The sequence below is a fragment of the Mizuhopecten yessoensis genome, unplaced genomic scaffold (assembly GCF_002113885.1).
Source record: "Mizuhopecten yessoensis strain PY_sf001 unplaced genomic scaffold, ASM211388v2 scaffold10825, whole genome shotgun sequence".
Taxonomy (NCBI): domain Eukaryota; kingdom Metazoa; phylum Mollusca; class Bivalvia; order Pectinida; family Pectinidae; genus Mizuhopecten; species Mizuhopecten yessoensis.
This window is the reverse complement of record NW_018408740.1, coordinates 63097-86968: the sequence shown is the minus strand read 5'-3', so window position 1 is coordinate 86968 and position 23872 is coordinate 63097.

The following is a 23872-nucleotide window of genomic DNA, read 5'->3' as shown; positions in this document are numbered from 1 at the left end:
ATTACGATGGTATAATACATAGCATTACATTCACACATACCGTGCGTTCACACTATGGTATAGCAGGCACTGTTGCATCCATCTTACAGTACAATCCTACAATAATATTATTACAGTATTACACATATATTACTCGCACTCCATGATACATATATTATAGATAGTATACCACACCATACAGTGCAATCATACCATGGCATAATAGTGACTATACTACTCATCATACCATATAATATTACAAAGGTATAATAGACAGTGTTACAATCCCATCATACAATACTGTAATAGACAGATAACAAACAAACCATGATAAGCAAGCTGTAACCACACTCATTATGCAATACAATTATGTTAGGTTTAGCAAATGATCAGTAATATCTATATGTATACAAAAGTTTACAGTTTGATGTGTGAAATTCACATATTATTTTTTAATTGTCTTTCTAGTAATTGTATGAACAGCGATAGATTTGATAATATTCTAACATTACATATTGATATTAATCCTTTCATTTTATGAACAGATGGATTAGAGGTGTAATAAATAGGTATATATTTTCTGCGGATTTGACTTACATAAGCATTTGAACATATAAACAAATAATGATACTCGCTTCCAACTCCAGTAAAACAAAGCGGACAGATTCTGCCTTCACGTGGTGTTCTAGTCCATCGCCCAGTCTCTATAGGCAGAGATATATTACTGGTTCTGAACTTACAGATAGTTATTCTATCTTTTTGTTTGAGCATAGTTAAGTATTTTTCAAACTGAAATTGATGTTTAAATATTGCATATGTTTGACCCCGGGAAGAATTTTCAATATCAGTATACCATTGTTGTATAAATTGGTCATACAGAATAGTTTTAAAACTAACCCTAAGGTAATTTTTATTCATAGTGCAAGTTTTTTGTTGTAACCATACGTAACTTAGTCCCGTGCAATTGAATAGATTCTTGATATATGAAATCCATTTAAAATCAGCGAAATCATTTTCATGTAAATTCAGCATAAGCTTGTACATTATACTAGACAATTTATTTTCACCTGTAATTAGTTTATACCAAAACATTATCATTCTAGATTTAATTTCAATATTCAGAGGGTACCTACCCGTTTCACCATATACCATTATATTTGCTGTGGAGCTACGTATGTTTAAAATTCTTTTACAAAACTGTACATGTAATTTCTCAATCATATTGGTATTTTCAAACCCCCAAATTTCTGAGGAGTACAAGAGGATTGGGGATATTAATACATCAAACAATTTTAATTGTAGGTCAATTGGTAAAATAATATTTCTTATTTTTTTATATAATGCATACATTGCTTTTTGAGCCTGTTCAACAAGTTTTTTTCTTGCTTTACAGAAACTGCCATTATAATGAAACAGCAGTCCTAGAAACGAGTAACAGTCATGTGTTTGCAACTCTTCACCAAAAAGAGTAAAACGAATATTTTGTGCATTACTTTTTCTTTTTTCAAAGATAACAACTTTAGTTTTATTGAGATTAACTTTAAGTTTCCAAATAGTACAGTAAGTTTCAAATTCACGGAAAGCATTCTGTAGACCTTTAGCTGTTTCAGACATAACAACTGTGTCATCTGCATATAGCAGAATAAATAATTTAACAAATATACCCATGCGATCTTGAAATAAATTATCAATATAATGGAGTTGGTCAACATTATTTTGCATTAAAAATTCTTCTAAATCATTTAAATATATTGAGAACAAAAATGGGGAGAGATTTTCACCTTGTTTTACCCCGACGTGACATGTGAAAAAATCAGTCATACCATTGCTAGTTTTTACGCAAGATTTAGTGTTTGCATACAGATTAATTATAGCATTAAATATCTTTCCTGTGATATTATTTTTTAATAATTTCTTCCATAAATCTACTCTCCAAATTATGCGACATCGTTTTGTTATTACATCTACCCTCTTTCTTACAAACACCGTTAATGTTAAAATTCCTGACGAACCTCTATCACAAGGAAAAGAAATCTGTTGAGTTTTTACTCTTTGTGATTTTAACGTCACAACATAGGGAAACCAACTTCTCGTGATATAAGCGTTATACATGTATTTTAATGTTGTTTGTGTTTTGATTGTCTGACGTTTACGCCTTTACACATTACATGAAGACATTGTTATTTTATAACAGTAACGCAGACATGTTACATTGCCATCCGGGTCATCAAAAATAACGAGGCAATCACCACAGACAAGGACGTGTCTACAGAGTATTACTTTGTTACAAAGTGGGATGTTAACCATGAGTCTGAATGTGGTCAGGGCGAGAGATTCCTGATTTCAGATCAGTGCTGGTCAGCAGACAAATGCAGAGAAGATCACACGTGGGTAGTAGGGATACATGGGAAGAAAGTAGAGGTAAAACTGCATCTTCCAAATCTGCTAAGACTAATTGGTTGATCAGACCAAACAATAATATACAGCAGGCTAACTACCATCGAATGTCGTCATACGATTATAGCAGGCTAATTATTGTAGAATGTCGTCATACCATCATACAATGGGACACAGAAGGTTTATTAATGTCGAATGTCGTCATACAATCATACAATGGGATACAGATGGTTTATTAATGTCGAATCTCGTCCTAAGATCCTACAATGGGATACAGAAGGTTAATTCATACGATCATACAACGGGACACAGAAGGTTTATCATGTCGAATGCCGTCATACCATCATACAATGGGACGCAGAAGGTTTATTAATGTCGAATGCCGTCATACGATCATACAACGGGACACAGAAGGTTTATTAATGGCGCATGTCGTCATACGATCAAACAATGGGATACAGAAGGTTAATTAATGTCTAATGTCGTCATACCATCAAACAATGGGATACAGAAGGTTAATTAACGTCGAATGTCGTCATACCGTCATACAATGGGATACAGAAGGTTTATCAATGTACCATCGAATGTCGTCATACGTTCATACAATGGGACACAGTAGGTTAATTAATGTCGAATGTCGGCATACCATCATACAATGAGATACAGAAGGTTAATTAACGTCGAATGTCGTCATACGAGCATACAATGGGACACAGAAGGTTTATTAATGGCGCATGTCGTCATACGATCAAACAATGGGATACAGAAGGTTTATCAATGCCGAATGTCGTCATACGATTATAGCAGACTAATTATTGTAGAATGTCGTCATACCATCATACAATGGGGCACAGAAGGTTTAGTAATGTCTAATGTCGTCATACGAGCATACAATGAGATACAGAAGGTTAATTCATACGATCATACAACGGGACACAGAAGGTTTATCATGTCGAATGCCGTCATACGATCATACAACGGGACACAGAAGGTTTATTAATGGCGCATGTCGTCATACGATCATACAGTGGGACACAGAAGGTTTGTCATTGTTGAATGTCGTCATATGATCATACAATGAGATACAGAAGGTTAATCATTGTCGAATGTCGTCCTACAATCATACAATGGGGTACAGAAGGGTTATTAATGTCGAATGTCGGCATACCATCATACAATGGGACACGGAGGTTTGTCATTGTCGAATATCGTCATACGATCATACAACGGGACACAGAAGGTTTATCAATGTACCATCGAATGTCGTCATACGTTCATACAATGGGACACAGTAGGTTAATTAATGTCGAAGGTCGTCATACGATCATAAAATGGGATACAGAAGGTTTATTATTGTCGAATGTCGTCATACCATCATGCAATGGGACACAGAAGGTTAATTAAAGTCGAATGTCGTCATACCATCAAACAATGGGATACAGAAGGTTTAGTAATGTCGAATGCCGTCATACCATCATACACTGGGACACAGAAGGTTAATTAAAGTCGAATGTCGTCATACCATCATGCAATGGGACACAGAAGGTTAATTAATGTCTAATGTCGTCATACGATCAAACAATGGGATACAGAAGGTTAATTCATACGATCATACAACGGGACACAGAAGGTTTAGTAATGTCGAGTGTCGTCATACGATCATAAAATGGGATACAGAAGGTTTATTATTGTCGAATGTCGTCACACGATCATACAATGGGACACGGAGGTTTGTCATTGGCGAATGTCGTCATACGAGTATAGCAGGCTAATTATTGTAGAATGTCGTCATACCATCATACAATGGGAGACAGATGGATTATTAATGTCGAATGCCGTCATACGATCATACACTGGGACACAGAAGGTTAATTAATGTCGAATGTCGTCATACGATCATACAATGGGATACAGAAGGTTAATTAATGTCGAATGTCGTCATACCATCATACAATGGGACACAGAAGGTTAATTAATGTCGAATGTCGTCATACCATCATACAATGGGATACAGAAGGTTTATTAATGTCAAATGTCGTCATACGATCATACAATTGGATACAGAAGGTTTATCAATGTCGAATGTCGTCATACGATCATACAATGGGACACAGAAGGTTAATTAATGTCGAATGTCGTCATACCATCATACAATGGGATACAGAAGGTTTATCATTGTCGCATGTCGTCATACGATCATACAATGGGATACAGAAGGTTTATCATTGTTGAATGTCGTCATACCATCATACAATGAGATACAGAAGGTTAATAATGTCAAATGTCGTCATACCATCATACAATGGGATACAGAAGGTTTATCATTGTCGCATGTCGTCATACGATCATACAATGGGATACAGAAGGTTTATCATTGTCGAATGTCGTCATACCATCATACAATGGGATACAGAAGGTTTATCATTGTCGAATGTCGTCATACAATCATACAATGGGATACAGAAGGTTTATCATTGTCGAATGTCGTCATACAATCATACAGTGGGATTCAGCAGGCTAGTTATCGTAGAATGTTGTAATAGGACTAGAAAGTGTAATAGAGCAGGCTACCTCTCCAATGTCGTCATAAGACTACACTTCGGGTTACAACAAGCTCACTCCTGTTAAATGTCGTAATAAGTTTCATACAGTCAGATGCAATAGGCGATCTCTTGTCTTATGTGGCCAAATAATTCATAAAGTGTTAAACAGCAGGCTAACTACTGTCAAATTACGTTGTACTTCATTTCAGTATAAGTAGTTAGGTTGGGGATTTCATATGTTAAGTATTACAACGAATAGCAGCAAAAGTAAGTGTTGCTTACAGCCTTAGTACGGAAGGACTTCCAATTCTAAGTACGGAAGGACTTCCAAGCCTAAGTACGGAAGGACTTCCAAGCCTAAGTACGGAAGGACTTCAATTTCGGAAAACCTCGTCTTTCTTCCTTATTACTGACGTTAATGATGTCGTTCGTTTTGTTGTATCTTCTGTATGCGTACTATGTCTTCCTTTCCGGATCCTGAAGTTTGGTGTTGATTGGAGAGCAACTGCCGGTAAATAACTACTGTCAAACAGCAATGGACGAAAATACATCAGTCTGCCGATAAAAAAAAGACTACCATTAATTCTGATTAGAAAGCAAGCTATGTTGAAAATGAGCGACATTCTTGCCATGTACAAACATTGGCGTGTTGAAGTGGTTGTTTGTAGATACTTTCGGAACCATTTTCGTGTCGAGGACCAGGCCGTATAGATGGGAAAGTAAACACATTATATGACGAAATTATTAACATGAAACACCGAACCGATTACTAACATCCGAGCCAGACTTTAGCTTTATTTTACCCATAGGAAATAATAATTCTAATCTTTTGATACTTTAGTTTAAAATCACCAGCCCATTAAATTCCGGAATATTTTGTACGGAGTCGTGTCCCCTAGGATGAATTTAAACGGACCAAGCACACAGTCTAATGGATTAGGTATCACGTATTATCCAAGTCGTCATTAATCACACGTGACTGACTACGGGAGGCCATCGAGGGGGGTAATTACGTAATAATCATTATCCGATTATTATCGGGAAATTTCTTATGAAATTTAACAGAAATGGGTAAATCGTGCAACGCGTATCATATTTATTGAGAAAAAATAAATCCGTTACTTATATAGAATCAATAAATAGGTGGCGATATGATTTCACATCTTTATTTTGGAGCCTCATCCCCTTTTTTATGTTAAAGCATTTTGCACATTTGAAACAAAGCAGTCCAGAAATAAGCGACTGTGAGCATGACAAATGATCACTGACATGGTATTTCAGATAGCAAGAATATCCGAATGAAATAAGACAGACAAGATCAGCGAACCTAGGAGCCAATTTCGGTTACGCCAAATTTAATTTTTGTTCATCTTTTCACAAGTGTCAATTTTCGTTTGATCTGATGTTTTCAATTTTGTCGTTCGCTAGCATATCACATTACAATATAATATAAAACCGAATACTTTCCACGCACGAGGACTTGTTTTATTATTTGACTGTTGTAATATTTATTAGTAGCAGCCCTTGCATCGCATCCACTCTTTTATTGAAGGTGTTACTAAGATTGAGGGGCCGCGGTGGCCAAGTGGTTAAGCCGTCTGACATTCTGCTACCACTAGCCCTCCACCACTGGGTCGCGGTGAACAAGTGGTTAAGCCGTCTGACATTTTGCTACCACTAGCCCTCCACCAATGCGTCGCGGGTTCAAAGCGTTGTGGGGCAGTCGCTATGTACTGGCCATAGGTCGATGGTTTTTCTCCGGGAACTCCGGGAACTTCGGCATTGCTCCACCACCAAATTCTGGCACGTCAAAAAAACTATAGCTGCTTTAAGGACGCAAAACACAAACAAACGAATTTACTGAGATTGTCCGTTTTGTGGCGTACACTATGCTTCTACAGCTTGTGCTGTTGTTCTATCGGTACCTGTCCGTTTTGAGGCGTACACTATGCCTCTACAGCTTGTGCTGTTATTCTATCGGTACCTGTCCGTTTTGTGGCGTACACTATGCCTCTACAGCATGTGCTGTTGTTCTATCGGTACCTATCCGTTGTGTGGCGTATACTTTGCCTCTACAGCATGTGCTGTTATTCTATCGGTACCTGTCCGTTTTGTGGCGTACACTATGCCTCTACAGCATGTGCTGTTGTTCTATCGGTCCCTATCCGTTGTGTGGCGTATACTTTGCCTCTACATCTTGTGCTGTTATTCTATCGGTACCTGTCCGTTTTGTGGCGCACACTATGCCTCTACAGCTTGTGCGGTTGTTTTATCGGTTACGTCCGTTTTGTGGCGTAAGCTATGCCTCTACATCTTGTCCTGTTGTTCTATCGGTAACGTCCGTTTTGTGGCGTACACTATACCTCTACAGCTTGTGCTGTTGTTCTATCGGTAACGGCTGTTTTGTGGCGTACACTATGCCTCTACAGCATGTGCCGTTGTTCTATCGGTACCTATCCGTTGTGTGGCGTATACTTTGCCTCTACAGCTTGTGCTGTTATTCTATCTTGTTCTGTTGTTCTATCGGTACCTGTCCGTTGTGTGGCGTACAATATTCCTCTCCGGTTTGTGCTGGTGTTCTATCGGTACCTGGCCGTTTTGTGGCGTACACTATGCCTCTACAGCATGTGCCGTTGTTCTATCGGTACCTATCCGTTGTGTGGCGTATACTTTGCCTCTACAGCTTGTGCTGTTATTCTATCGGTCCCTGTCCGTTTTGTGGCGTTCATTATGCCTCTACATCTTGTGCTGTTGTTCTATCGGTACCTGTCCGGTTTGTGGCGTACACTATGCCTCTTCAGCTTGCGCTGTTGTTCTGTCGGTAACGTCCGTTTTGTGGCGTACACTATACCTCTACAGCTTGTGCTGTTGTTCGATCGGTACCTGTCCGTTGTGTGGCGTACACTATTCCTCTCCGGCTTGTGCTGTTGTTCTATCGGTAACGGCTGTTTTGTGGCGTACACTATGCCTCTACAGCATGTTCTGTTCTTCTATCGGTACCTATCCGTTGTGTGGCGTATACTTTGCCTCTACAGCTTGTGCTGTTTTTCTATCGGTACCTGTCCGTTTTGTGGCGTACCCTATTCCTCTAAAGCTTGTGCTGTTGTTCTATCGGTACCTGTCCGTTTTGTGGAGTACACTATGTCTCTACATCTTTTGCTGTTGTTCTATCGGTATCTGTCCGTTTTGTGGCGTACACTATGTCTCTACAGCTTGTGCTGTTGTTCTATCGGTAACGGCTGTTTTGTGGCGTACACTATGCCTCTACAGCATGTTCTGTTCTTCTATCGGTACCTATCCGTTGTGTGGCGTATACTTTGCCTCTACAGCTTGTGCTGTTATTCTATCGGTACCTGTCCGTTTTGTGGCGTACTCTATGCCTCTACAGCTTGTGCTGTTGTTATATCGGTACCTGTCCGTTTTGTGGCGTGCACTGTGCCTCTACAGCTTGTGCTGTTGTTCTCTACAGCATGTGCTGTTGTTCTATCGGTCCCTATCCGTTGTGTGGCGTATACTTTGCCTCTACAGCTTGTGCTGTTATTCTATCTTGTGCTGTTGTTCTATCGGTACCTGTCCGGTTTGTGGCGTACACTATGTCTCTACATCTTGTGCTGTTGTTCTATCGGTACCTGTCCGGTTTGTGGCGTACACTATGCCTCTTCAGCTTGCGCTGTTGTTCTGTCGGTAACGTCCGTTTTGTGGCGTACACTATACCTCTACAGCTTGTGCTGTTGTTCGATCGGTACCTGTCCGTTGTGTGGCGTACAATATTCCTCTCCGGTTTGTGCTGTTGTGCTATCGGTAACGTCCGTTTTGTGGCGTTCACTATTCCTCTCCGGTTTGTGCTGTTGTTCTATCGGTGCCTGTCCGTTTTGTGGCGTTCACTATGCCTCTACAGCTTGTGCTGTTATTCTATCGGTACCGCTCTGTTGTGTGGCGTACACTATGCCTCTACAGCTTGTGTGTGCTGTTGTTCTATCGGTACCTGTCCGGTTTGTGGCGTACACTATGCCTCTACAGCTTGTGTGTGCTGTGGTTCTATCGGTACCTGTCCGTTTTGTGGCGTACCCTATTCCTCTAAAGCTTGTGCTGTTGTTCTATCGGTACCTGTACGTTTTGTGGCGTACACTATGCCTCTACAGCATGTTCTGTTCTTCTATCGGTACCTATCCGTTGTGTGGCGTATACTTTGCCTCTACAGCATGTGCTGTTATTCTATCGGTACCTGTCCGTTTTGTGGCGTACCCTATGCCTCTACAGCTTGTGCTGTTGTTTTATCGGTAACGTCCGTTTTGTGGCGTTCACTATGCCTCTACAGCTTGTGCTGTTATTCTATCGGTACCGATCTGTTGTGTGGGGTACACTATGCCTCTACAGCTTGTGCTGTTATTCTATCGGTCCCGATCTGTTGTGTGGCGTACACTATGCCTCTACAGCTTGTGTGTGCTGTGGTTCTATCGGTACCTGTCCGTTTTGTGGCGCACACTATGCCTCTACAGCTTGTGCGGTTGTTTTATCGGTTACGTCCGTTTTGTGGCGTAAGCTATGCCTCTACATCTTGTCCTGTTGTTCTATCGGTAACGTCCGTTTTGTGGCGTACACTATACCTCTACAGCTTTTGCTGTTGTTCTATCGGTACCTGTCCGTTTTGGGGCGTACACTATGTCTCTACATCTTGTGCTGTTGTTCTATCGGTGCCTGTCCGTTTTGTGGCGTTCACTATGCCTCTACAGCTTGTGCTGTTATTCTATCGGTACCTGTCCGTTTTGTGGCGTTCACTATGCTTCTACAGCTTGTGCTGTTGTTCTATCGGTAACGGCTGTTTTGTGGCGTACACTATGCCTCTACAGCTTGTGTGTGCTGTGGTTCTATCGGTACCTGTCCGTTTTGTGGCGCACACTATGCCTCTACAGCTTGTGCGGTTGTTTTATCGGTTACGTCCGTTTTGTGGCGTAAGCTATGCCTCTACATCTTGTGCTGTTGTTCTATCGGTAACGTACGTTTTGTGGCGTACACTATGTCTCTACATCTTTTGCTGTTGTTCTATCGGTATCTGTCCGTTTTGTGGCGTACACTATGCCTCTACAGCTTGTGCTGTTATTCTATCGGTACCGATCTGTTGTGTGGCGTACACTATGCCTCTACAGCTTGTGCTGTTGTTCTATCGGTACCTGTCCGTTTTGTGGCGTACACTATGCCTCTACAGCTTGTGCTGTTGTTCAAAGGCAATGCTAGGTCGCGTCATCAATACCCTTCACTGTTAGATGTTTCGTGTAACTCATGGATATTTGAATGCCATTTTTTTGGTATAAGTGAAGCTCTTGGCTATGACCTCTAACCTTTGAACTCTTGGTGATATCATTTGTACCTTGATCTTTTTATTATTGGTTTTATGAATGAAGAGTACACACTGACATACAAACAAATCAGCGCATAACATGTACGCCGATCAAATTCCAAAATAATCATGGATAATATTACCAGTTTATTCTGGGTGAGGTGGCTGATACATAGAGGAGATATGTGTATGTTTAAGTCATTGCCTAATCGGAAGTCAGGGATTGAATGTGTACTAATAGAGTCGAATTCGGCCCGGACTCCGGAGTAATAAGGGACAATTTACATAGAATTGGATACGAGGGAAATTACAATAAAAACAAGAGCCAGGAAATTGCACAGTGCTGGAGGTAATGAATATTGGGAAAACCTACTCAGTACATAAAAGTTATCTAGATGTGGCGAGCGAGGTGTGTAACTAGGTAATAGGGCGCGTTCTAGTTATATATAAAATTTATCTGAAAATAATAATGTCAGCCAAACATTTATTACCATTTTTTTTCTTGCACATTATTGACACAAATAATAAGGAATAAAACCTCTCTGATATAAAGTGTTTTACATCTATTGTATTCAATAAATAATATTGAGCCAGCATTGTTTTTTTACATTTATCGACGAAAATGACATTGATGTCCATTTAAGTTTACAATGGGCCTACATTTCATGCAAGAAATGATAAATACAATTCCCACGGTAATATTAAATGACCGAGACTATTTTTAACAAATGTATCTACATTTGTCAAGGTTGCTTTCATTGTTATATTGAAAGTGACTTGTTCACACTGCAAAACCTGAAACCGAGAACACGGAGGCCAAGTGTAACATGACAACATGTGTCACGTGGTTACACCGATATGCATGTTTACACTATCTGTTGTTTCGGAGGAAGATATCATCTGTCATACATTAATACTGATGAGGATGAATGTATTATAATTGCAGACTATAAGCCCCTCTCTCTCTCTCTCCTTCTCTTACTTTCAATTTATAAATTAAAGCATTTAAAAATTAAATAGTGTTTATATTATATTAATTAAGTCTGCCATCTTGTCATATTGTAAATGTATGCTTGTAATTTGCTGGGAAATGGCTTTATTTAAGTTTAATAACTTAATGACACAAACACATGACCTTATTATATAGTGTCATGGTGATATTTGATGACATTTGTTCCGACTTTTCTTATGCACTTCTTACAAAATGGAACACTCTTTTTTTACATGGGATCGGTAAATTTTGACACTGAAAGTTCTTAAAATTTCGATACTGTTACAAATAACATCATTTTTTATCTACATATTTTATTTGATGTAATTGTTTTATTTCCTCATTAGTAGCGTTGATCGTTCGCCCGAGTTAGGCAGGCAGTGGGTTTTGTCCCTAAGCCGGGACATACAGAGAGTTTAAAAATGGTAGTTGTTATTCCTGGTTAACGTACATCATTTAGGGGAATGGCAACAAAATGTTCACCCCTTATCAGTATCATGTATAACGTGACCGGCGGAATGCTGTGCTGAGTGCCTTCGGCATTGTATTTCGGTGAGGTAGCACTGTAAAATAGGTAGCAGGTCCTAGCTGATATCGCAAGGAGAAAAATACATCAATATACCTTGCCTCCAACACACATACACACATGCACACATACACAACACACATGGAGGCACGTCCTTCAATTACCTTAGCTGTTGATAGGACGTTTAATAAAATACAACCAACTAATAAGTCATGAACGCTGTGGAATCAGTGTCATTTTGACGCTTCTCCCTCTAACCTCGAATAATGTCGATTATCATAACAAACAAACATTTAGGAGACGTTAGGTTGCTCTAGGAATTCCGGTTGCCAGGCGATATTTACACTTCATTAGGCCTACCGTAAATGTTATGAATTAGTTATGTTTATAAAACTAATTTTAAATGCATATTCATATTGAACGAGATCTTTTAAACATGTGCCGTCATGGACACAAATCGACTGCATCCGTATTTAAAATGACGCCCTGTTTGGCTTCATACAATATGGAGGTTACTAAAACCCACTCGTACTGAAACGGCATTAAACAACCCGGATGTTTCCGTCTTAAACGGAGACGAGTGAAATGTGTGAACTTCCTTAAAGTGCAATAAAGGAACCTAGAGTGCGACAACGTGGTTTATTGATACTATTCAAAGCTTGTTCGGGTCTAAAGACGTTGTTTTGCGCGCGATTCTTGTTTATTGCCAAAGTGTAAAATTGGTTTTTCGAATTGATTAGATTTCAAATCAAATTTTTAAATTAGAAAACAACGAAATCAGAACAAACATGTTATATAGCAATAGAGTGCGAAGGTAAACATCGGACAGCGCCTGTACAACACAACCTATGCGATACGGTGTCTCGGACAATCCAGCATCGTTAATCATCTATGATTTCAAGACGGAACTCAAGAAATTATCTCCCTTACCTATATTCACACGAAGCGAGGTTGTATACGGGGACCGGTCACGAGATGAAATGATTTCCCAAAGACTTCAAAGACACGCGCTTCTCCGGCGTGTGTTGAGAAAGTGATTTTATTTAATTTTCTCCGTCTAAACCGGATAAAATTTCGCCAGAAAGCAATTTACTAGAAGATTAAATCTTTCAAATCGGTAGGAGTAGTATTGATCTGCAAAGAAAACCTTTCAGTTTATAAATAGACGTCGATGAGAAACGAAATGCGGTTGATAACGGGATTATGCTCTAATTACGACACACGTCACCGCTCCGACTCCGACTGGGAACAGTCGCCAATGTTCCAGGAATCTTATAACTGGGATTACCGACTCCCGAAACGGAATGTCCAATGTCGAATCAATCAGTGTAGCCCGGACACAATTGACTGATTTAAAGAGAAATATGACAAACATTGCAACAGCTCCTGTAATGTGTTGTTTACGGAGAGGTGAATGTCCGGCAGGTCAGCAACTTCTATTTTTCGACAGCTGGTCACGGAATCTGAAAGAGAAAATATAACAAACGTGTATCGTAACTAATATCTTACCCATTTTCCCAGTCAACTATGGACCTTCCACAAGTCCCGCTACAAATTCGACATTCGTCAAAACTGTACCTATTATTTCACACTGTCGTGAAAAAAATTCGAATAATTCGTCAACAAAAAGCGCAATCCAAACTTTAAACTACCTGTATTAGGCAAAACATGAACAAAGGAAAGAATTCAACGATATATTTCCAAACGAACCACATAGAGAACTAGACTAGGTTTCCAGGGTGGGTAAGCCTCTTTTGCTTCCAGGTCAAATATTGTCATGTTCCGAAACGAGTATTTCAAAAAAAGAAACAAAAAACTGAACTAATCCCCGGATAACATTCAGTTGAAGGCCCATGTTTACACTATTTTGCATCCACATAATTGAAATAAACTAACATTTAAACTTCTGACCCGAGAACAAACCTGAAGCCTTTGAAGCAATCGTCGAATTCCATTGTCGTGACAAACATGGCGTCCAATGTTTTTGGAACGAGCCCTACCGAGTAGAGGTCTCTTCCGGCAAGGACGCTTGGTTTTCGGATCAAAACTGGTACACCAAATAGAGGATATTTTATATTGTTAAATAGGCCTACCATGTAAATACCATGTCGGGTGCATTCTTAAGACAAAACATATAGATATTGTAATACAGTTATAATTCGTTATAAAATGAACGAGTTTTACACAGGCGTTCGTGAATCAGTTATCTACGTGTAGGTACAGTTATATTCTTTGAACATGAAAGGATATTTGATCAAATAGGGTGGAGGTTATCTGACCCATAGTAAGTTAAGTAGATGAGTTGTTATGTAGATGTGTTGTATGTAGATGTGTTGTTGTATGTAGATGTGTTGTTATGTAGATGTGTGGTACTGTTGATGAGCCACATTCAGATGATTGTTATGCAAATGACCGTCCGCATTTAAGCTACAAAACCTTTTCTCGTTACTGTGTACTAAATTGAGTCGCTATACTGATGTAATGGTGTTTCCTGTTGTCGGTAACTAGGCAAAGAATGGCGTACTCTCCATAGTTCAGGATACATCACTATGGTTTCGACAATTCAACAGTTTTTTTCTATTTGTTTATTTTGGTTTGTGGTGTTTGGGATCCACAGAGCACACTCCAAATTAAACAAATAGAAAAAACACAACGAAGAGCAGCACGCTACGTAAACAACAGATACACAACACCTGCGTAGTAACAGACATGATCCACAAACTACAATGGCCAACACTACAAACACGGGGCTTTCACACAATAAGTTTTTATTTTTACAAAATTGTACACCAAATCGTAGCTATAAACACAACACATATACTCACACCCGTAGACCCTCGAACCAGACATGCACACCCTTACGCATACAAACACATATCTGCTACAAAGGACACCTACAAATATTCATGCTTTCCACAAACAATAACACAATGGAATCTCCTTCCAATAGCAGCAGTACAATGCACAACACTAGAGGACTTCAAGGCACACTTACCCTATGCAGCCCTTGAAGCCCGCATCACACGCTAAAACATACGCCAGCTTTTACCTTTTATCTATACCCTGCACCCCCCCCCCCCCCAAAAAACCCAAACTAATCACTGTAAATAACCCTTTTTCACGCCTCTGTGATAGGATCCCCGAGGCTATAATCGTCAAACATTGATGGAGCCCCTGCACCCAAAAGAAGAAGAAGAATCAGCAAAAAGCTAGTGGGGCACAAAACCCGATTTTATAAAGTTCTGTATGAATATATGTTATCGAAAATTAACAAAGGACTATAACTCTGTTTATAGTGAAGACCAATTTTATTGTTGTACATCGACAACAAGAGAGCACTAGCACACATTTGGTAATTATATGTAACAGATTGTATAAAAAATGAATCCGACAAAATAACGCTAGAACAGATAGATGGACGGACCTTCCAAAAAATAACACATCTTCTGAAAGGTACATATCACTAGCGACGGTTTCAAAAAACAGACTAAATTGGCTACAGGCTTAAAAATGACGTTTTGGCGATAGTTTTTATAATACAGTACGAGTATTCTGTATTATTGTCCAACAGATTTGTAATTTAAACAATCCAAAGAAAACAACGGCGCCGTCGTGTGTCAAACATGTTCACTAGCTAATGAAAACATCAGCTCCAATACAGATGATCAGGGATATGCCCAAATAAGGATTGATTAGTTTCACACGTTATAACCTAAAACGGGGCACGTGGCGCGTGAAAGACACGGTCACCATCATTTATAGGGCATGCTACGAAACACTTGTTCTAGGAATTATCACAACATATACCACACGTGAGCTGAGAAAATTACCGCGTGTTTCTATTTGTCTCAATCAGGTCACTTACGGTCGGCCATGCCCTCTGTACTGTGGTGAATGAAGATTGATTAGCCTAATGAGACCGGAAGTTCGATATCCCGACAGTTACTGTAACATTGAGTGTTTATTCTGTTTGTTCCCCCCTGACTAGAATATACATCTATGTTCAGTTTTTAGATATATTAGATAATATCAGGGGGTTCATTTATCACGGCTGTGTTTTAAGGCTGCAATGTACCGTGGCTTGACCATATTTGCAGTTATATAACAGTGAAAAGTACGCATGTAGCACAAGGCTATTACATTTGTTTAATGGGAATGATGGATGAAATGTATAGCGATACAATTGTTGTCAGTCAAAACAACACATGCGCAGTAGAGTGGTCAGTCTGTCCGTACATGTCCATTTGTGACGAAGAATGTGTACAAATTAAGTAAGAAGTCGAGGTAAACAACATCTGTTTCACCTCAAACATGAAGTAAACTGTTGGGAAGGGGTCACGTCCCCATCTAACGCTGATGGATCGGATTCGGCTGTCACAAAATAAAATATAGTCTCCTTAAAACTGTAATCACGTACAGACGACCATACATCTTTGTCCATATTATTGTCTTGGTAACGTAGTAATCCTAGAATGAAAAGAAAACAAGAGTGGAAAAGTGATTACAAACAAGTCATCTAGATTGCAATTTTGTAAACTTTTGTTGTCATCAATGACTATTAATTCCTATTACTATTTGATTGTCAGTTATATCTGCATCAACATGAGAGCAAGGTAGCAATAATGGTGTTTCAGTAGGAATGGTATTGATAGCTGGAGTTGTTATAATATCTGTGTCTATCTTACTACTCTGGTTAAAACTGTTTTGAAATTTAATAAATATATATATACGGCTTAGCCTACACTGCAGTTTAAAAGCTATGTATAAATAGCCGATGCAACAGGAAGAAAGAGTTTTATCTTATTCCTGTTTTTATATGACAGAATGTCAGAAAGGGTCGCGAGAAGTTTCTATCTTACACCTCATTTTAGGTGCGTGACGTCACAATGGGACATTTTGACGTGACGTCATGGAATCGGGAAGATTTAGAAGCTGCAATGCGGAAACTCCGACACCTTTCTATTAATTTGGATATATTTCTGGACATTTGAGTAAGAAAAAGTTAATCTTCCTTGCCCAGCGGTGAATGATAGGGAAATCCCATCCTCAGAATATTCAATTCGTTCTGGTTTGTTTTTATTTTGTCAAACGTCCTATTAGGAGCTAATGCCGTTTAAGGACGTGCCTCCATGTGTAAAGTGTTTGCTGCTAGTCTCTATCTGATTGCCGCTGTTGACGGGAATAATTGGTTTAGTATTGTTTAACGTCCTATCAACATCAATATCAATAGATATTGTTTTAAATTTTCATGTTTGTGTTTTGCTATAGCTAGTTTATAACACAGATTTTTTTTATTAAATGATTAAATTGAAAAAGTTATTTTACCTATCATTGTCACATCACACAGCTGAAGAGTTTGGTTGATAGCGAGCCCTGATCATCTTCGCTTTAACAGCAGGACATTTTCTGAGTGCAAACTGCTTATTTTGAAAAATCATTAATCTTAAAAAACATTTTCATGATTGATTCAATTTTTTGTTTAAATATTATAACGTATTGTCAACAGTATTTTTGTTTCAAATACACATATTTATTGAAAGTTAAAAAGACGGATCGGTAGAGATCGAGTCACTCACCAGTTCGTGCGCCCGAGCGTTCCTATGGAGAGCCTATATTGTATCATTTATAATTGTGTGAAACTTTCAGTACCTGTTTGTATTGTCACAAAGCATTTATGTGTTCTCAGCTGTGGCTCTATGGGTAATATAAAAACTGACATACAGCGTTAGGTTTCTGTTTTAGACAACAATTTTCTCTGATGGTTCGAGTATCTGAGTTAGCTTTTTACGGTTTTGTTTCTGAGTGAACTGACTTTTAGTGCTGTTTTAGTGAAGGTTCGTGTTTTAGTGAAGGTTCGTGTTTTAGTGAAGGTTCGTGTTTTAGTGAAAGTTCGTGTTTTAGTGAAAGTTCGTGTTTTAGTGAAAGTTCGTGGTTCCAAATGTAATGTACCAAAACTGATTAATCGAGTTATCACAATGTTAATTTTCACATGTCCAAAATTTCAAATACATACAGCGAAGTGCCTCAAGCGTTCATGTTAAGTTTTTTTTTCACACTAAATAGTAGGTTAATTTACTTGTTTTCATGCAGTTTTTTAGCTAATCTACACTGCCTACACAGGTGCTTTAAATACGGTTTCGTTTTTGTGTGTTTTACGTCCTATTAACAGGTTTTAATTTATAAACTTTTATATTTAAGGAAGTGCCGGGATTTAATGGTGGAGGAAAACCGGAGTTCACGGAGAAAACCACCGACTTACGGACAGCACCCATTTTTGGCTTCGAATCCACGACCTAGTGGTGGAGGGCTAGCAGTCGTAGAAGGTCAGACGCCTTGACCGCTCGGTCACCTCGACCTAGTGGTGGAGGGTTAGCAGTTGTAGAAGGTCAAACGCCTTGACCACTCGGTCACCTCGACCTAGTGATGAAGGGCTAGCAGTCGTAGAAGGTCAGACGCCTTGACAGCTCGGTCACATCGACCTAGTAGTGGAGGGCTAGCAGTCGTACATGTAGAAGATCAGACGCCCTGACCACTCGGTCACCTTGACCTAGTGGTGAAGGGCTAGCAGTCGTAGAAGGTTAGACGCCTTGACAGCTCGGTCACCTCGACCTAGAGTTGTAGAAGGTCAAACGCCTTGACCACTCGGTCCCCTCGACCTAGTGATGAAGGGCTAGCAGGCGTAGAAGGTCAGACGCCTTGACAGCTCGGTCCCCTCGACCTAGTAGTGGAGGGCTAGCAGTCGTACATGTAGAAGGTCAGACGCCCTGACCACTCGGTCACCGCGACCTAGTGGTGGAGGGCTAGCAGTAGTAGAAGGTCAGACGCCTTGACAGCTCGGTCACATCGACCTAGTAGTGGAGGGCTAGCAGTCGTAGAAGGTCAGTAGCCTTGACCGCTCGGTCACCTCGACCTAGTAGCGGAGGGCTAGAAGCCGTACATGTAGAAGGTCAGACGCCCTGACCGCTCGGTCACCTCGACCTAGTGGGGGAGGGCTAGCAGTCGTAGAAGGTCAGTAGCCTTGACCGCTCGGTCACCTCGACCTAGAAGCGGAGGGCTAGCAGTCGTACATGTAGAAGATCAGACGCCCTGACCACTCGGTCACCTTGACCTAGTGGTGAAGGGCTAGCAGTCGTAGAAGGTTAGACGCCTTGACAGCTCGGTCACCTCGACCTAGTAGTGGAGGGCTAGCAGTCGTAGAAGGTCATACGCCTTGACCGCTCGGTCACCTCGACCTAGTGGGGGAGGGCTAGCAGTCGTAGAAGGTCAGTAGCCTTGACCGCTCGGTCACCTCGACCTAGTAGTGGAGGGCTAGCAGTCGTTCATGTAGAAGGTCAGACGCCCTGACCACTCGGTCACCGCGACCTAGTGGTGGAGGGCTAGCAGTAGTAGAAGGTCAGACGCCTTGACAGCTCGGTCACATCGACCTAGTAGTGGAGGGCTAGCAGTCGTACATGTAGAAGATCAGACGCCCTGACCACTCGGTCACCTTGACCTAGTGGTGAAGGGCTAGCAGTCGTAGAAGGTTAGACGCCTTGACCGCTCGGTCACCTCGTCTTATATAAACACATGAGTATTGATAGACTCAACAACAACAACAGCAATATACGATACGTAGAAGGTCAGACGCCTTGACCACTCGGCCACCTAGACCTAGTGGTGGAGGGCTAGCAGTCGTAGAAGGTCAGACGCGTTGACCGCTCGGTCACGTCGACCTAGTGGTGGAGGGCTAGCAGTTGTAGAAGGTCAGACGACTTGACCCCTCGGTCACCTCTACCTAGTGGTGGAGGGCTAGCAGTCGTAGAAGGTCAGTAGCCTTGACCGCTCGGTCACCTCGACCTAGTAGTGGAGGGCTAGCAGTCGTTCATGTAGAAGGTCAGACGCCCTGACCACTTGGTCACCTCGACCTAGTGGTGGAGGGCTAGAAGTCGTAGAAGGTCAGACGCCTTGACCCCTCGGTCACCTCGACCTAGTGGTGGAGGGTTAGCAGTCGTAGAAGGTCAGACGCCTTGACCGCTCGGTCACCTCGTCTTATATAAACACATGAGTATTGATAGACTCAACAACAACAACAGCAATATACGATACTGTTTTTAATTTCATTTAAAATGTATCAACAAACAAAACCATAACAAAAGCATGAAGGTTCTTCTTATTATAAAAGATGACATGATATCATTTATTATAAAACAATTGATCGTTTAACCTCAGTAAGTTGATATAAAAGCATGTATTACTTATTCAATTTGAACCACTTCCAATAAAACGACCAATCAACACAACTTAATAACTATTGCTCTATTAAAATGATTTAATCAGTTTCAGCGGCTGCTTATCATATATACAATAAAAGATCAAACGACTCCCTCCTCCATGCCTCAAATTCCATCCAATAGGTTTTGCAATAATTTCGAAATCCCGAGCAGGTGTTTTTTTCTAGTGTACACTTTTGGACAGGAAAGAATATTGTTCTCGAATCCAATCACAAGAATAAGCCCAGAAACCACAAAAAAAAATTAAAAAAATTCCGCATTGTAATATCGGTGTCTTCCGATTTCTTGACGTCACATCATTGTTGTTCCATTGTAACGTCATACACGTGAAGTGAGGTGTTAAAAGGATTTTTTCTTCCATCCCTTTCTTACCGAGGTTAATTTTGACATCAACGTACAGTAACGAAAGAAATAACATTCAATGATGAAATATTAACTATCAATTACAAAAATGTTACAAACCAAGAGAACAAAATTAACATAAATGACCATTGCCCTACAGTAGACGGGAGCGACATTTTACATAGCATGACACCTCCTACATACCCAACCCAAATCACTTAGCACTAATGTAGTATACCTGGCAAGGAGATATACACTACTACCTAGGTGTTACATACCAGACCGAGGCTCGTGTTTCTGTCAGATTTGAATTACTTCTTCTCCCGACCTTTATATTTTTGGAATTGGTAAGCAAAGCAGAACGTAGATGAGGATATATTCAGCTAATAGAGGATGGCATTAACTCGGCTGGTGGTATGGTCAGTAGACAATCCTTTGTCAAGTAGTTCCGAGACAGACTCATAGGTCTTTTTTTAGCATACCTAGATTTTATTTATACGTAAAGCATAGCATGAAGATGAATCCTTGATAGATAGATATATTTTTTATTATTTTTGCCAAAAGCAAAAGAATTAGGCACAAGTTACATAGACATTATAAACGCCGTTTCCTTATAAGATAAATATTTGAATAAGCTAGCTAGGATAGGCTACTCTTAGACGCTTTTCAATACATATGTATTTTATACAATCAACAAAACACATATATCAATCAATAAACATTTGGATGAATGCACCATTATCAGACCCTAATCACTAGTCCTTTCCTATCTGGTTTTGTTTTTGTTTTATTTTGTTTAACGTCCTATTAACAGCGAAGGTCATTTAAGGACGTGTCTCCATTGGTGAAGTGTATTCGTACATGTGTGTATGTGTCACGGTGGCCAAACTTATTAAGAGTTTGCCAGTAATTTAGTATTTAAAAAAATGAATTTTAAATACGATGTAAATTGAGTACATGTTAATACTTGCGCTGTGTATCGTGTGTAATGGTATATATGTCTGTGTAAGGTAATGTGCCTGTGTTATAATTGTGACGTATGAGAGGTGGGTGCAAGTATTGGCTGAGAGTGACACTTTGACCTATGACCCTGTCCATGCACGTGAAAAGCCTCACCCTGGGCTCTACCCAGGTGAGTTAATTCACTCTGTACCAACCCTTGGCTTGGAGAAGACGTATGGGAATTGCCTGTGTGCGTTACCGCCACAGTGCAAGGTAAGTCTTACATTAAAAATAATATAAAACAAACTATTACTTCTATTTAACAAGTTATTAAATAAAGTCCTGTGGTTTTATAATCTATTGCATTTGAATTATATTGCCGTCAACTATCTGAGGCTATAAGTTAAATTAGGGTACAAGTGGTCAGGTATTATAACATCATGTCATAGGGTTAAAATTAGGGTGTAATTATGTTATGTAAGTTTCTGAAATAAAATATAATATTTATTTCCAAGTAATGTCTAAATGTTAAATACTTTATGGTATTAATATATGTGGATATAGTTATACGTTTACACGTATCCGTATATGTACTCTTAAACATTGTATTTTTATTTCAGGGAACTGTCTCCGTTCATGGTGTGAATGTTTAAATAAACTGTCATCTGTGTGTGCATATGTATTTGGGTTATTGTATCTATATAGTCGTACAAGAAGAAACCCACACAAATACTCGTGTGACATATGCTTGCCAGAGACATGGTATGTTGGTGTATTTGCCTCCTTGTGATAGCGCGGATCTGATGACGACTTTATAGTGCCTTTTCGTATCTGCCTATTACTCATACGTGTGTGTGTATACATGGATTTGTATTTTAGAGGTAGTTTTTTCCCACCCTTGTTAATAGATTGTCAGTCTTGTTAAGTTTAAGAGTTCACTAAATGCATGGTAAACACGTGTTTTCCGATTTTCACGAGTATTTCAAATTGTGTGACGCCGTGTCGTGTTAAGTTGAGAGTAGACGACCTGATATATTTCGTCTGATATTGACGAAGAGGCATAGAACATGTTTTGTAGCATCCACTATTTTGCCTAATGAGGTACCTCTGTTGTCTGATAATTTTCACTGATTTGAAGAATGCTTTGTTTAAGTTGGCAACAAACACCAGCGGAATGTGGTATTTATTCATTTTGTCAAACTTCAGATAATCAAATTTGTCTATATTTTAGATGATATATAAAGTGTTTTTTTTTCTGATTTCATGAACAAACTTCCCTGTCTATGTTGACACTCTTCGAAGGTTGGCGTGGTAAATGCAATCCGACTCGGCCTGAGTCATCAACCTTACTACCTGATCTAATGGTGGTTAGGGCTATTGTGGTAATTAAAGGAACATTTTAGATGAATGTTTTTATTGTTTGACCTTTATGATCCACTGATGAGTCCTAAATTGACGAGAAGGCCTTATGGTACGGTGACATGTCTACCTCATTGGCCTTCTTCCTTTATTGAAACATTTTGTATGTTGACAGCTGTTCACTGATAGAGCAACTTAACAACTCCTGTACGAGGCCCAAGGAAACGACATGCACTCACACAGACACATTGCTGCTACCAAAGATACATACAAACACTCAGTGTTGTCCACACACCATCACAAAACGGAACCTCCTATGTGTAGCAGCAATGCCTATATCATTACACACTCCTTGGTGTTCCTGCATCGAAACAAAGTTTTCAATAAATTTTATCTTAACGACAACCCCCCCCCCCCCCCCCCCCCCCCCAAAAACCCCAATCACTATACATATCTATCACGCTGATGTAATACACCAGTCAACTTTGGTTTTACGTCAAAGATGACGACACAGAGGAACCAACAAGAATAAAATATAAAAAACACGAATCTTAAAAACGGTCGTACGATGTACAGTCAAAATAACATTCATCATAAAATAAAATAAAAACGGAAACATATCTAGCTTAGATAGACAATGATAAAAGAAGAACAGGGCGTGGTAAGTCAGAAGAATTATTGACGAGCACTAAGAAAGTAGCCTTATCGTTCTGTAATCGTATTTGTTTGACCAATTAGCCTTATCAAGGGCCCTATGAGAGGAATTTAATCACCTTAACACCATTACAAAGGTCGCCGAGTGGCCATTTCTCCAGCTGGCCATGTGGTTCTACAAATCATAATTGATGACATGTAATTCCCTGACGTACGAGCGGTCAGCGTATCGATTGAGAAGATGTCATATTAACGCCGTACTGGTGCTGACCGTTTGGTTAGTTCCGTTTATTCTTCTGTCAATGGTGATTTCAATTAACAAGAATGACGACTGACCTACCATGTACCCTGATCTAACAGCCGACTAATGTGGGGACAGAATCCGTCAATGATGTGATGTTCCCTGATCTTACAGCCGACTAATGTGGGGATAGAATCCGTCAATGATGTGATGTACCCTGATCTAACAGCCGACTAATGTGGGGACAGAATCTGTCAATGATGTGATGTACCCTGATCTTACAGCCGACA